The 12,324-nt window shown below is 48.6% G+C and overlaps 1 protein-coding gene across 3 annotated transcripts in view; it reads right to left on the bottom strand.

The window, feature by feature from the left end:
* The window catches only part of LOC137563315 (long-chain fatty acid transport protein 2-like), a 147,074-nt gene that overhangs the window by 47,718 nt on the left and 87,032 nt on the right, over positions 1–12,324 (bottom strand). The window lies entirely within an intron of this gene.

The raw sequence follows: 12,324 nt of genomic DNA on the forward strand, positions 1-12,324 counted from the left end.
GATCGATGATGCGACCGACTTTGTGCCGAAATTGGTCGGATGTATCGATCAGACATGCTGCAAGATGTCGGGCCATCGTGGTGAATCGGGTGTGCTGTGGTAATGGAGAGCGATATCAGGATGAGTGACGAAACTCCTGCCAATGTTCCCTCACTGTATAACTGTACCCTGTACTAGTGATGGGCCGAACCTCCGATTTTAGGTTCGCGAACTTCCGCGGAAGGTTCGGTTCGGGAAAAGTTCGCGAACCGCAATGGACTTCAATGGGGAGGCGAACTTTGAAAAATAGAAAAAATTATGCTGGCCCCAAAAGCGATGGAAAAGATGTTTCAAGGGGTCTAACACCTGGAGGGGGGCATGGCGGAGTGGGATACACTCCAAAAGTCCCGGGGAAAAATCTGGATGTGAAGCAAAACAGCGTTTTAAGGACAGAAATCACATTGAGGGCCCTTTTCCACTAGCAATCGCTAGCGTTCACGCTGAACGCTAGCAATTGCTGAATCGCAATTCCCGGCGATTCCCGGCGATTCCCCGACGTTTGGGGCCGCGATTTTGCTATGCTATGCACTGCATAGCAAAATCGCGGCAAAAGTCGCTCCGCGGCGCGATCGCGATCAAGTAAAAAACGAATCGCGGTAGTGGAAATTACCTACCGCGATTCCTATGTTAAAAAGCCAACCGTAGCGATTTTAAAATCACTAGCGGTTTGCGGTTTTGCGATTAAGCAGTCGCAAACGCCCTAGTGGAAAAGGGCCCTGAATGCTAAATTGCAGGACTAACGTGCTTTCAAACATCTTGCATTCGTATACATCAATCAGGTAGTGTAATTAGAGTACTGCTTTACACTGACGCACCAAACTAACTGTGTAACGCACCGCAAGTTACCAGCTGTTTGTGTAGTGACGGCCATGCTGGACTACTGCGCAACATGGCGAGATTGCTCTTCCTCACTCGGTGATGTCTGGTAATGTGTGACTGCCTTCTCAACTTTCCATGGCATTGTTAAAAAGCTTACGTTTTGTTTATAAATTACATTTTCTACTTGCTGTGTACTTGTTCAGTACCGCTACAATGAGAATCCTATGGAGGCGGGCAAGTCTGGCATTGTGACCCCGGGTAATGGCCGGGGAATGAGGGATGGAATCCGGTGTGGAGCCTGAGCAACGGCTAAGGTAGTGACCAAAAATAACAATACAGGAGGACTATCGAGGGCTTGCTGTATTTGAAATGAATGTACTTTAAATCCTTTAACGAGAACCAGTTATGGCGGGCAAAGATGACACCACATTCCTTTCACGAGAATCATATAGAGGCGGGCAAGTCTGCCATTTGTGACCCCGGGTAATGGCCGGGGAATAAGGGATGGAATCCGGTGTGGAGCCTGAGCAACGGCTACCACTACACACCCAAGGAGGGCAGCCGGCAGGCATGCACGCCCGCCCCGAGGTAGTGACCAAAAATAACAATACAGGAGGACTATCGAGGGCTTGCTGTATTTGACATGAATGTACTTTAAATCCTTTAACGAGAACCAGTTATGGCGGGCAAAGATGACACCACATTCCTTTCACGAGAATCATATGGAGGCGGGCAAGTCTGCCATTTGTGACCCCGGGTAATGGCCGGGGAATGAGGGATGGAATCCGGTGTGGAGCCTGAGCAACGGCTTTCACTATACAGACAAGGAGGGCAGCAGGCAGGCATGCACGCCCGCCCGCCCCGAGGAAGTGACCAAAAATAACAATACAGGACTCAGGAGGACTTTTGAGGCCCTAATTGTAATGAATCAACTTTAAATCCTTTAACGGGAATCCGTTATGGAGGGCAAGTCTGCCATTGTTTGTCACCACGGGTAATGGGCGGGATTCCGGCCCAAACTGGGAGCCTGCTGAGACCCATGCTGTAGCTGCCCTGACCGTACTTTGCAGACCAGGCATCTGTGATCAGATGGACCCTTGACTAGTGTTGGGCGAACATCTAGATGTTCGGGTTCGGGCCGAACAGGCCGAACATGGCCGCGATGTTCGGGTGTTCGACCCGAACTCCGAACATAATGGAAGTCAATGGGGACCCGAACTTTTGTGCTTTGTAAAGCCTCCTTACATGCTACATACCCCAAATTTACAGGGTATGTGCACCTTGGGAGTGGGTACAAGAGGGAAAAAAATTTAGCAAAAAGAGCTTATAGTTTTTGAGAAAATTGATTGTAAAGTTTCAAAGGAAAAATTGTCTTTTAAATGCTGAAAATGTCATGTTTCTTTGCACAGGTAACATGGTTTTTACCGCCAGGCAGTCATAAATGTAATAAAGAGAAGAGGTTCCATAAACAGGGACCGGTAACGCTAACCCAGCAGCAGCAGCAGCACACGTGATGGAACAGGAGGAGGCGCAGGAGGAGAAGGCCACGCTTTTTGAGACACAACAACCCAGGCCTTGCATGAGGACAAGAAGCGTGCGGATAGCATGCTTTTTACCGCCATGCAGTCATAAATGTAATAAAGATAAGAGGTTCAATAAACAGGGACCGGTAACGCTAACCCAGCAGCAGCAGCAGCACACGTGATGGAACAGGAGGAGGCGCAGGAGGAGAAGGCCACGCTTTTTGAGACACAACAACCCAGGCCTTGCATGAGGACAAGAAGCGTGCGGATATAGCAGCAATGCTTTTTGCCGCCATGCAGTCATAAATGTAATAAAGAGAAGAGGCTCAATAAACAGGGACCGGTAACGCTAACCCAGCAGCAGCAGCAGCACAGAGCACACGTGACGGAACAGGAGGAGGCGCAGGAGGAGAAGGCCACGCTTTGAGACACAACAACCCAGGCCTTGCATGAGGACAAGAAGCGTGCAGATAGCATGCTTTTTACCGCCATGCAGTCATAAATGTAATACAGATGAGAGGTTCAATAAACAGGGACCGGAAACGCTAAACCATCCCAGATGTTCATTGGTCATGTTACTTGGTTGGGGTCCTGGAGTGTTGCGTAGTCATTTCCAATCCAGGATTGATTCATTTTAATTTGAGTCAGACGGTCTGCATTTTCTGTGGAGAGGCGGATACGTGAACCTTGCAGGCAACGGCATTCTTCAAGCTTCGGGTTATTTTGCTGACCACGTGCTCATGCAACTCAGGCACTGCAGAGCGCGCAAAGTGGTAGCGGCTGGGAACCACGTAACGTGGGATGGCCACTGACATCATGCCCTTGAAGCTGTTTGTCTCCACCACTCGATATGGCAGCATTTCGCAGGCCAGAAGCTTGGCTATGCTGGCTCTTACTGCCACGGCCCGGGGGTCATTTGCTGGCAATTTCCTCTTGCGCTCAAACATCTCCGAGACAGACAACTGAACCGTAGGGCTGCACAACGAAGGGCTGTTGGTTGTTGTGTTTGATGAACACTGGGAGACCTCAAGAGCACTACTCCGGAAAGTGACAGTGTCAGCGTCATCTGATTTTTTGGAATGTTTTGAACCACGCAATGGCTGGGCTACTGCTGCTGCTGAGGCGGGTCTGGTGGTGAGTCTGGTGAACCCAAGGGAGGCAGTGTTGCTGGTGGTACCCTGTCCTGCCGCGTTTGCCCACAGAGTGGGATGTTTGGATAGCATGTGGCGGCTCATGCTGGTGGTGGAGAGGTTGTTAATACTTTTCCCCCTGCTCAGGCGGGTCTTGCACACCTTGCAAATCGCCATGGTAACATCCTCAGTGCAGTCTTCAAAGAAAGCCCAGAATTTGGAGCACCTGCCTTGCTGGCGATTTCTGTTTGCGCCTCTTTTGCCTCTCACTTGAACTTCCACGCTTGTGGTGCCTGAAATTGCGCGCCGCCTACCTTGTGGCACAAGGCGAACTCGTGCAGCAGTGGGTTCTTCAACAGACTCATCTGTGCTGCTGCTACGACGGCGATGTTCTCGTTCACAAACAAAATCTGGGTCTATGTCCACATTGTCCATACCCTCCTCTTCCATCTCCTCAAACTCGTCATATGTCATTGTGGGGGGCCGCCGCCGTGGAGTACAGCTCCCCAGCACAACCGTCAGGGGAAACACCTCTTCCCTTGCCCCTCCCTCTTTCACCGGATTTCTTCCTCATTTCACTTATCCTTACAGTACACGCTGACTGGCAGCAGTACAGTGGCAGTACAGAAATGCTATACAGTGGTGGGTGAGCGGTGTACCACTATTGCCAGCAGCGACACAGAGCACAATGCTATACAGTGGCGGGTGAGCGGTGTACTACTGTTCCCAGCAGACAAAGAGTGGCAGTAAACACAATGCTATATAGTGTGGCTGAGCCGTGTACACAGAGTGGCAGTAAACACAATGCTATATAGTCTGCTATATAGTCACCCCGAACGGGGTGATGTTCTGCAGCACCCGAACAGTGGCGAACACTGTTCGCCCAACACTACTGGGAACGCAGATTTTAGTACCTAAACACACGATACAACATGTTTTCCGGGGTCGGACTCTGAGGCACATACAGATGGTCCCGATCATCATCCTCATCATACAACTCTTCTCCTGAGTCTGACCCACCCACCACCTCTGCCACCCCAACATCCCCAGACACAGTCACAGACCCCTCATCGTCCTCAACATTAACTTGGGATGCTGGCCTGAGCCCGACCTCCTCCTCCACATCAGGCCCCATCATCCCCTCAATGGCAGCCCTCATTAATCGCTCTGGCGCCGGACCGATGGACACAACGTTCTCCTCCGGGGAGGGCTGCTGCTGACCACTGGCTGCTGGGGTGGATGTTATAGCTTGCGTGGGGCGTTGGCTGTTGCTGTTGTTGGGAGTGCTGCTCACAGCGGAGGTCTCTGAGGAACTCATGGTGAGCTCATATAGTGGTTGACGGTGAGTGGAGTATTACTGATCCCAGCAATATACACACTGACTGGCAGAGTACGCAATGCTATATAGTCTGGCTGAGCCGTGTACACAGAGTGGCAGTGAACAATGCTATATAGTCTGGCTGAGCGGTGTACACAGAGTGGCAGTACACACAATGCTATATAGTCTGGCTGAGCCATGTACACAGAGTGGCAGTAAACAATGGTATATAGTCTGGCTGAGCGGTGTACACAGAGTGTCAGTAAACAATGGTATATAGTCTGGCTGAGCGGTGTACACAGAGTGTCAGTAAACAATGGTATATAGTCTGGCTGAGCGGTGTACACAGAGTGTCAGTAAACAATGGTATATAGTCTGGCTGAGCGGTGTACACCGAGTGTCAGTAAACAATGGTATATAGTCTGGCTGAGCGGTGTACACAGAGTGTCAGTAAACAATGGTATATAGTCTGGCTGAGCGGTGTACACAGAGTGTCAGTAAACAATGGTATATAGTCTGGCTGAGCGGTGTACACAGAGTGTCAGTAAACAATGGTATATAGTCTGGCTGAGCGGTGTACACAGAGTGTCAGTAAACAATGGTATATAGTCTGGCTGAGCGGTGTACACAGAGTGTCAGTAAACAATGGTATATAGTCTGGCTGAGCGGTGTACACCGAGTGTCAGTAAACAATGGTATATAGTCTGGCTGAGCGGTGTACACAGAGTGTCAGTAAACAATGGTATATAGTCTGGCTGAGCGGTGTACACAGAGTGTCAGTAAACAATGGTATATAGTCTGGCTGAGCGGTGTACACAGAGTGTCAGTAAACAATGGTATATAGTCTGGCTGAGCGGTGTACACAGAGTGTCAGTAAACAATGGTATATAGTCTGGCTGAGCGGTGTACACAGAGTGTCAGTAAACAATGGTATATAGTCTGGCTGAGCGGTGTACACAGAGTGTCAGTAAACAATGGTATATAGTCTGGCTGAGCGGTGTACACCGAGTGTCAGTAAACAATGGTATATAGTCTGGCTGAGCGGTGTACACAGAGTGTCAGTAAACAATGGTATATAGTCTGGCTGAGCGGTGTACACAGAGTGTCAGTAAACAATGGTATATAGTCTGGCTGAGCGGTGTACACAGAGTGTCAGTAAACAATGGTATATAGTCTGGCTGAGCGGTGTACACAGAGTGTCAGTAAACAATGGTATATAGTCTGGCTGAGCGGTGTACACAGAGTGTCAGTAAACAATGGTATATAGTCTGGCTGAGCGGTGTACACAGAGTGTCAGTAAACAATGGTATATAGTCTGGCTGAGCGGTGTACACAGAGTGTCAGTAAACAATGGTATATAGTCTGGCTGAGCGGTGTACACCGAGTGTCAGTAAACAATGGTATATAGTCTGGCTGAGCGGTGTACACAGAGTGTCAGTAAACAATGGTATATAGTCTGGCTGAGCGGTGTACACAGAGTGTCAGTAAACAATGGTATATAGTCTGGCTGAGCGGTGTACACAGAGTGTCAGTAAACAATGGTATATAGTCTGGCTGAGCGGTGTACACAGAGTGTCAGTAAACAATGGTATATAGTCTGGCTGAGCGGTGTACACAGAGTGTCAGTAAACAATGGTATATAGTCTGGCTGAGCGGTGTACACAGAGTGGCAGTACACACAATGCTATATAGTCTGGCTGAGCGGTGTACACAGAGTGGCAGTACACACAATGCTATAGAGTCTGGCTGAGCGGTGTACACAGAGTGGCAGTACACACAATGCTATGTAGTCTGGCTGAGCGGTGTACACAGAGTGGCAGTAAACACAATGCTATATATAGCGTGGCTGAGCGAGGTGCACAGTGGCAGTACACACAATGCTATATAGTCAGGCTGAGCCGTGTACACAGAGTGGCAGTACACACAATGCTATATAGTGTGGCTGAGCGAGCGGTGTACTACTATTCCCAGCAGACACAGAACAGTAAACACAATGCTATATAGTGTGGGTGAGCGAGCGGTGTACCACTATTCCCAGCAGACACAGAACAGTAAACAGAATGCTATATAGTGTGGCTGAACGAGCGGTGTACCACTATTCCCAGCAGACACAGAACAGTAAACAGAATGCTATATAGTGTGGCTGAGCGAGCGGTGTACCACTATTCCCAGCAGACACAGAACAGTGAACAGAATGCTATATAGTGTGGCTGAGCGAGCGGTGTACTACTATTCCCAGCAGACACAGAACAGTAAACAGAATGCTATATAGTGTGGCTGAGCGAGGTACACAGAGTGGCAGTAAACAGAATGCTATATAGTGTGGCTGAGCGAGCGGTGTACTACTGTTCCCAGCAGCGACACACAATGACTGGGGGGGACCCTGGCTAGCGTGGCTGGAGAGCGAACTACCCTGCCTGCCTACCCAAAGCTAAACCCACAGAGAAATGGCGGAGATATGACGTGGTTCGGGTATTTATTTACCCGAACCACGTGACCGTTCGGCCAATCAGAGCGCGTTCGGGCCCGAACCACGTGACCCGTTCGGCCAATCACAGCGCTAGCCGAACGTTCGGGGAACGTTCGGCCATGCGCTCTTAGTTCGGCCATGTGGCCGAACGGTTTGGCCGAGCACCGTCAGGTGTTCGGCCGAACTCGAACATCACCCGAACAGGGTGATGTTCTGCAGAACCCGAACAGTGGCGAACACTGTTCGCCCATCACTACCCTTGACCCAGCGGAAGACAAACCAAGTCGAAAGCATTTGCCAAGAATGTTTTACGGAGGGCAAGTTTTCTGCCTTTTTTTCAATTGTTTGAAACTGTAGATGGTTGTATTTTTAAATTGTTTGAAAATGTAGATGGTTGTATTTTTAAATTGTTTGACAATGTAGATGGTTGTATTTTTAAATTGTTTTAAACTGTAGATGGTTGTATTTGTAAATTGTTTGAAAATGTAGATGGTTGTATTTTTAAATTGTTTCAAAATGTAGATGGTTGTATTTTTCAATTGTTTAAAACTGTATCCATTCAAGTGCAAGTTATGCACTGACTGCCAGGTATAATGTGCAGTCACAGATGCAGTGAAAGGTATGCAGTGACTGCAAACAGCCGTTTGTGTAGTGACGGGCATGCTGGACTGGTGCGCACCATGACGAGAGTGCAGGTGATGGTGGCTTTTCAGCCCATATGGTCGCCCGGCTGATGTAGCTGAATGACAGAACAGTGACTGTCCAGCTGATCAAATTTGGTCTGACCACAATGAAATAACGACCTTATTATTTTTGGTGTGCCAACCTCACCCGAGACACTCATATAGCCGGCGGTCATTGCTTCATTGTGATACGCAAAGGAGATTGCTGCCGTTGTCACACACCACGTTGCCGATCTCCTGCTGGTGCGGGGTCAGCCATTGCTCCACCTGTTTGTTAAGAGCAGCCAGGAGAGCTGCTCCAGTGTGACTCTCCGCTTTGAGGCAAGACATGTCTAAAATTGCGTGACACCATCGTACCTGGCATGCAGCGTAGGCTCTGGGGAGATGAGGCTGTGTAGCTGGAGAGGAAGAGGAGATGGCAGCACCGCTAGAGTTCAACTGACACTCAGCTGAGGAGGAGGAGGTTGACAGCGAAGAGGATGTAGCTGGAGGAGAAGGAGAGGAGGTGGCAGGAGGCCTGCCTGCAAGCCATGGAGGTGTGACAGGTCGGTCCGCTGAACAGCCACGTACTCCCTGCTTGCTGCCATCGGTCACCAGGTTGACCCAATGGGCTGTGTACGTAATGTAGCGGCCCTGCCCGTGCTTGGCACACCAGGCATCCATGGTCAGGTGGACCCTTGACCCAACGCTCTTCGCAATAGATGACACCACTTGCCTCTGAACTGCACGGTACAGTTTGGGTATGGCCTTTCGTGAAAAATAAGTGCGGTCTGGTATCTTCCACTGAGGTGTCCCAATGGCCACAAATTTATGGAAAGCTTCTGACTCCACCAGCTTGTATGGTAATAGCTGGCGAGCTAATAGTTCCGCCACACCAGCTGTCAGACACCGGGCAAGAGGGTGACTGGCCGAAATTGGCTTCTTCCGCTCAAAGACTTCCTTCACGGACACCTGGCTACTGCTGTGGGCAGAGGAGCAGGAACCGCTCAAGGGCAGAGGCGGTGTGAAGAAGGGTGGCTGTGAAGGTTCAAGGGAGAAAGCGGATGAAGACGATGCACCTGAAGGAGGAAGAGGAGAAGGAGGGTGGCTTGTCTTTTGAGGGGTGCTGCTTTTCCTCAGGTGTTCTTCCCATAGCTGTTTGTGCCTTCTCTCCAGGTGCCTTCGTAAGGCACTTGCCCCTACGTGAGAGTTGGCCTTTCCACGGCTCAATTTTTGCTGGCAGAGACAACAGATGGCTTTGCTCCGATCTGAGACACACACGTTAAAAAATTTCCAAACTGCTGAGCCCCCCTGGGGTGATGGCGCTACGATGGCATCAGCAGCTGACGTTTAAGGGCATGTTGGCTGGCTGGCCATAGCTGGCGATACATGGCGCCGGACACTGCCCCCAGCTGTTTCTGAGGACGAGCTCCCTCTGCTTCTATCATGGAGTCATCTCCTCCTACTCCTCTCTGGCTCTCCCTCTGAAATGTCCCCCTGGTCATCTCCTCTATTGGGAACATACGTGGCATCCGTATAATCGTCATCATAATCCTCCTGCCCAGCTTCGCTTTCCTCAGACAACTCCACAACTGCACCAACTTCAGGTGGTTCATCATGCCCCTCCTCACACATTACGTCCATACTATCGCCACCTAACTCAGACGTATGAGGTGGTGTACCTGCGCCTTCTTCTTGTTGTTGCAGTAGTGGCTGTGAATCAGTGATTTCACTACCACCGCCACCAAATAACTCCTGCAAAGTGTCAAATGCAGTGGATGTGGTGCTTGTACTAGCGCTGGTAGTACTGGCTGTGGGAGATGAGGTCTTCTGTGTTAAATACTCAAGCACGTACTCACAATTTTGGGAAGTGATGGCACGTGCCTTCTTCTGAGCACTGTAATTTGGTCCAGGTCCGCACGAAATCACAGCAACACCACCTCGCACAGACCTGCCAGTGCCAGGTGGCCTTCCTCTGGGTCTTCCTCTACCTCTTCCTCTACCTGGTTTGTCCATTTTGTCCATCTCGGGGGGAAGCTAGGTATATGCAGTGAGGTGAGTTCACTCAACAGAAAAGGTAGATATGCAGTGAGGTGAGTTCGCTCAACCCAAAGGTAGCTATATATGCAGTGAGGTGAGTTCACTCAACCCAAAGGTAGTTATATATGCAGTGAGGTGAGTTCACTGAACACAAAAGGTAGCTATGTGCAGTGAGGTGAGTTCACTCAACCCAAAGGTAGTTATATATGCAGTGAGGTGAGTTCACTGAACACAACAGGTAGTTAGATGCAGTCAGCTGAGTTCACTCAACACAAATGTAGTTATATGCAGTGAGGTGAGTTTACTCAACAGAAAAGATAGATATGCAGTGAGGTGAGTTCACTCAACCCAAAGGTAGTTATATATGCAGTGAGGTGAGTTCACTCAACCCAAGGGTAGTTATATATGCAGTGAGGTGAGTTCACTGAACACAAAAGGTAGCTATGTGCAGTGAGGTGAGTTCACTCAACCCAAAGGTAGTTATATATGCAGTGAGGTGAGTTCACTGAACACAACAGGTAGTTAGATGCAGTCAGCTGAGTTCACTCAACACAAACGTAGTTATATGCATTGAGGTGAGTTTACTCAACAGAAAAGGTAGATATGCAGTGAGGTTAGTTCGCTCAACCCAAAGGTAGTTATATATGCAGTGAGGTGAGTTCACTCAACCCAAAGGTAGTTATATATGCAGTGAGGTGAGTTCACTGAACACAAAAGGTAGCTATGTGCAGTGAGGTGAGTTCACTCAACCCAAAGGTAGTTATATATGCAGTGAGGTGAGTTCACTGAACACAACAGGTAGTTAGATGCAGTCAGCTGAGTTCACTCAACACAAACGTAGTTATATGCAGTGAGGTGAGTTCACTCAACAGAAAAGGTAGATATGCAGTGAGGTGAGTTCACTTAACCCAAAGGTAGTTATATATGCAGTGAGTTGAGTTCACTCAACCCAAAGGTAGTTATATATGCAGTGAGGTGAGTTCACTCAGCCCAAAGGTAGTTATATATGCAGTGAGGTGAGTTCACTGAACACAAAAGGTAGCTATGTGCAGTGAGGTGAGTTCACTCAACCCAAAGGTAGTTATATATGCAGTGACGTGAGTTCACTCAACAGAAAAGGTAGATATGCAGTGAGGTGAGTTCGCTCAACCCAAAGGTAGCTATATATGCAGTGAGGTGAGTTCACTCAACCCAAAGGTAGTTATATATGCAGTGAGGTGAGTTCACTGAACACAAAAGGTAGCTATGTGCAGTGAGGTGAGTTCACTCAACCCAAAGGTAGTTAATAGTTATATATGCAGTGAGGTGAGTTCACTCAACCCAAAGGTATTTATATATGCAGTGAGGTGAGTTCACTGAACACAAAAGGTAGCTATGTGCAGTGAGGTGAGTTCACTCAACCCAAACGTAGTTATATATGCAGTGAGGTGAGTTCACTCAACCCAAAGGTAGTTATATATGCAGTGAGGTGAGTTCACTGAACACAAAAGGTAGCTATGTGCAGTGAGGTGAGTTCACTCAACCCAAAGGTAGTTATATATGCAGTGAGGTGAGTTCACTGAACACAACAGGTAGTTAGATGCAGTCAGCTGAGTTCACTCAACACAAACGTAGTTATATGCAGTGAGGTGAGTTTACTCAACAGAAAAGGTAGATATGCAGTAAGGTGAGTTCACTCAACCCAGAGGTAGTTATATATGCAGTGAGGTGAGTTCACTGAACACAAAAGGTAGCTATGTGCAGTGAGGTGAGTTCACTCAACCCAAAGGTAGTTGTAAATGCAGTGAGGTGAGTTCACTGAACACAACAGGTAGTTAGATGCAGTCAGCTGAGTTCACTCAACACAAACGTAGTTATATGCAGTGAGGTGAGTTCACTCAACAGAAAAGGTAGATATGCAGTGAGGTGAGTTCGCTCAACCCAAAGGTAGTTATATATGCAGTGAGGTGAGTTCACTCAACCCAAAGGTAGTTATATATGCAGTGAGGTGAGTTCACTGAACACAAAAGGTAGCTATGTGCAGTGAGGTGAGTTCACTCAACCCAAAGGTAGTTATATATGCAGTGAGGTGAGTTCACTGAACACAACAGGTAGTTATATATGCAGTCAGCTGAGTTCACTCAACACAAACGTAGTTATATCCAGTGAGGTGAGTTCACTCAACCCAAAGGTAGGTATATATGCAGTGAGGTGAGTTCACTCAACCCAAAGGTAGTTATATATGCAGTGAGGTGAGTTCACTGAACACAAAAGGTAGCTATGTGCAGTGAGGTGAGTTCACTCAACCCACAGGTAGTTATATATGCAGTGAGGTGAGTTCACT

This window comes from Hyperolius riggenbachi, chromosome 3 (assembly GCF_040937935.1).
Source record: "Hyperolius riggenbachi isolate aHypRig1 chromosome 3, aHypRig1.pri, whole genome shotgun sequence".
In the NCBI taxonomy this organism is placed as follows: domain Eukaryota; kingdom Metazoa; phylum Chordata; class Amphibia; order Anura; family Hyperoliidae; genus Hyperolius; species Hyperolius riggenbachi.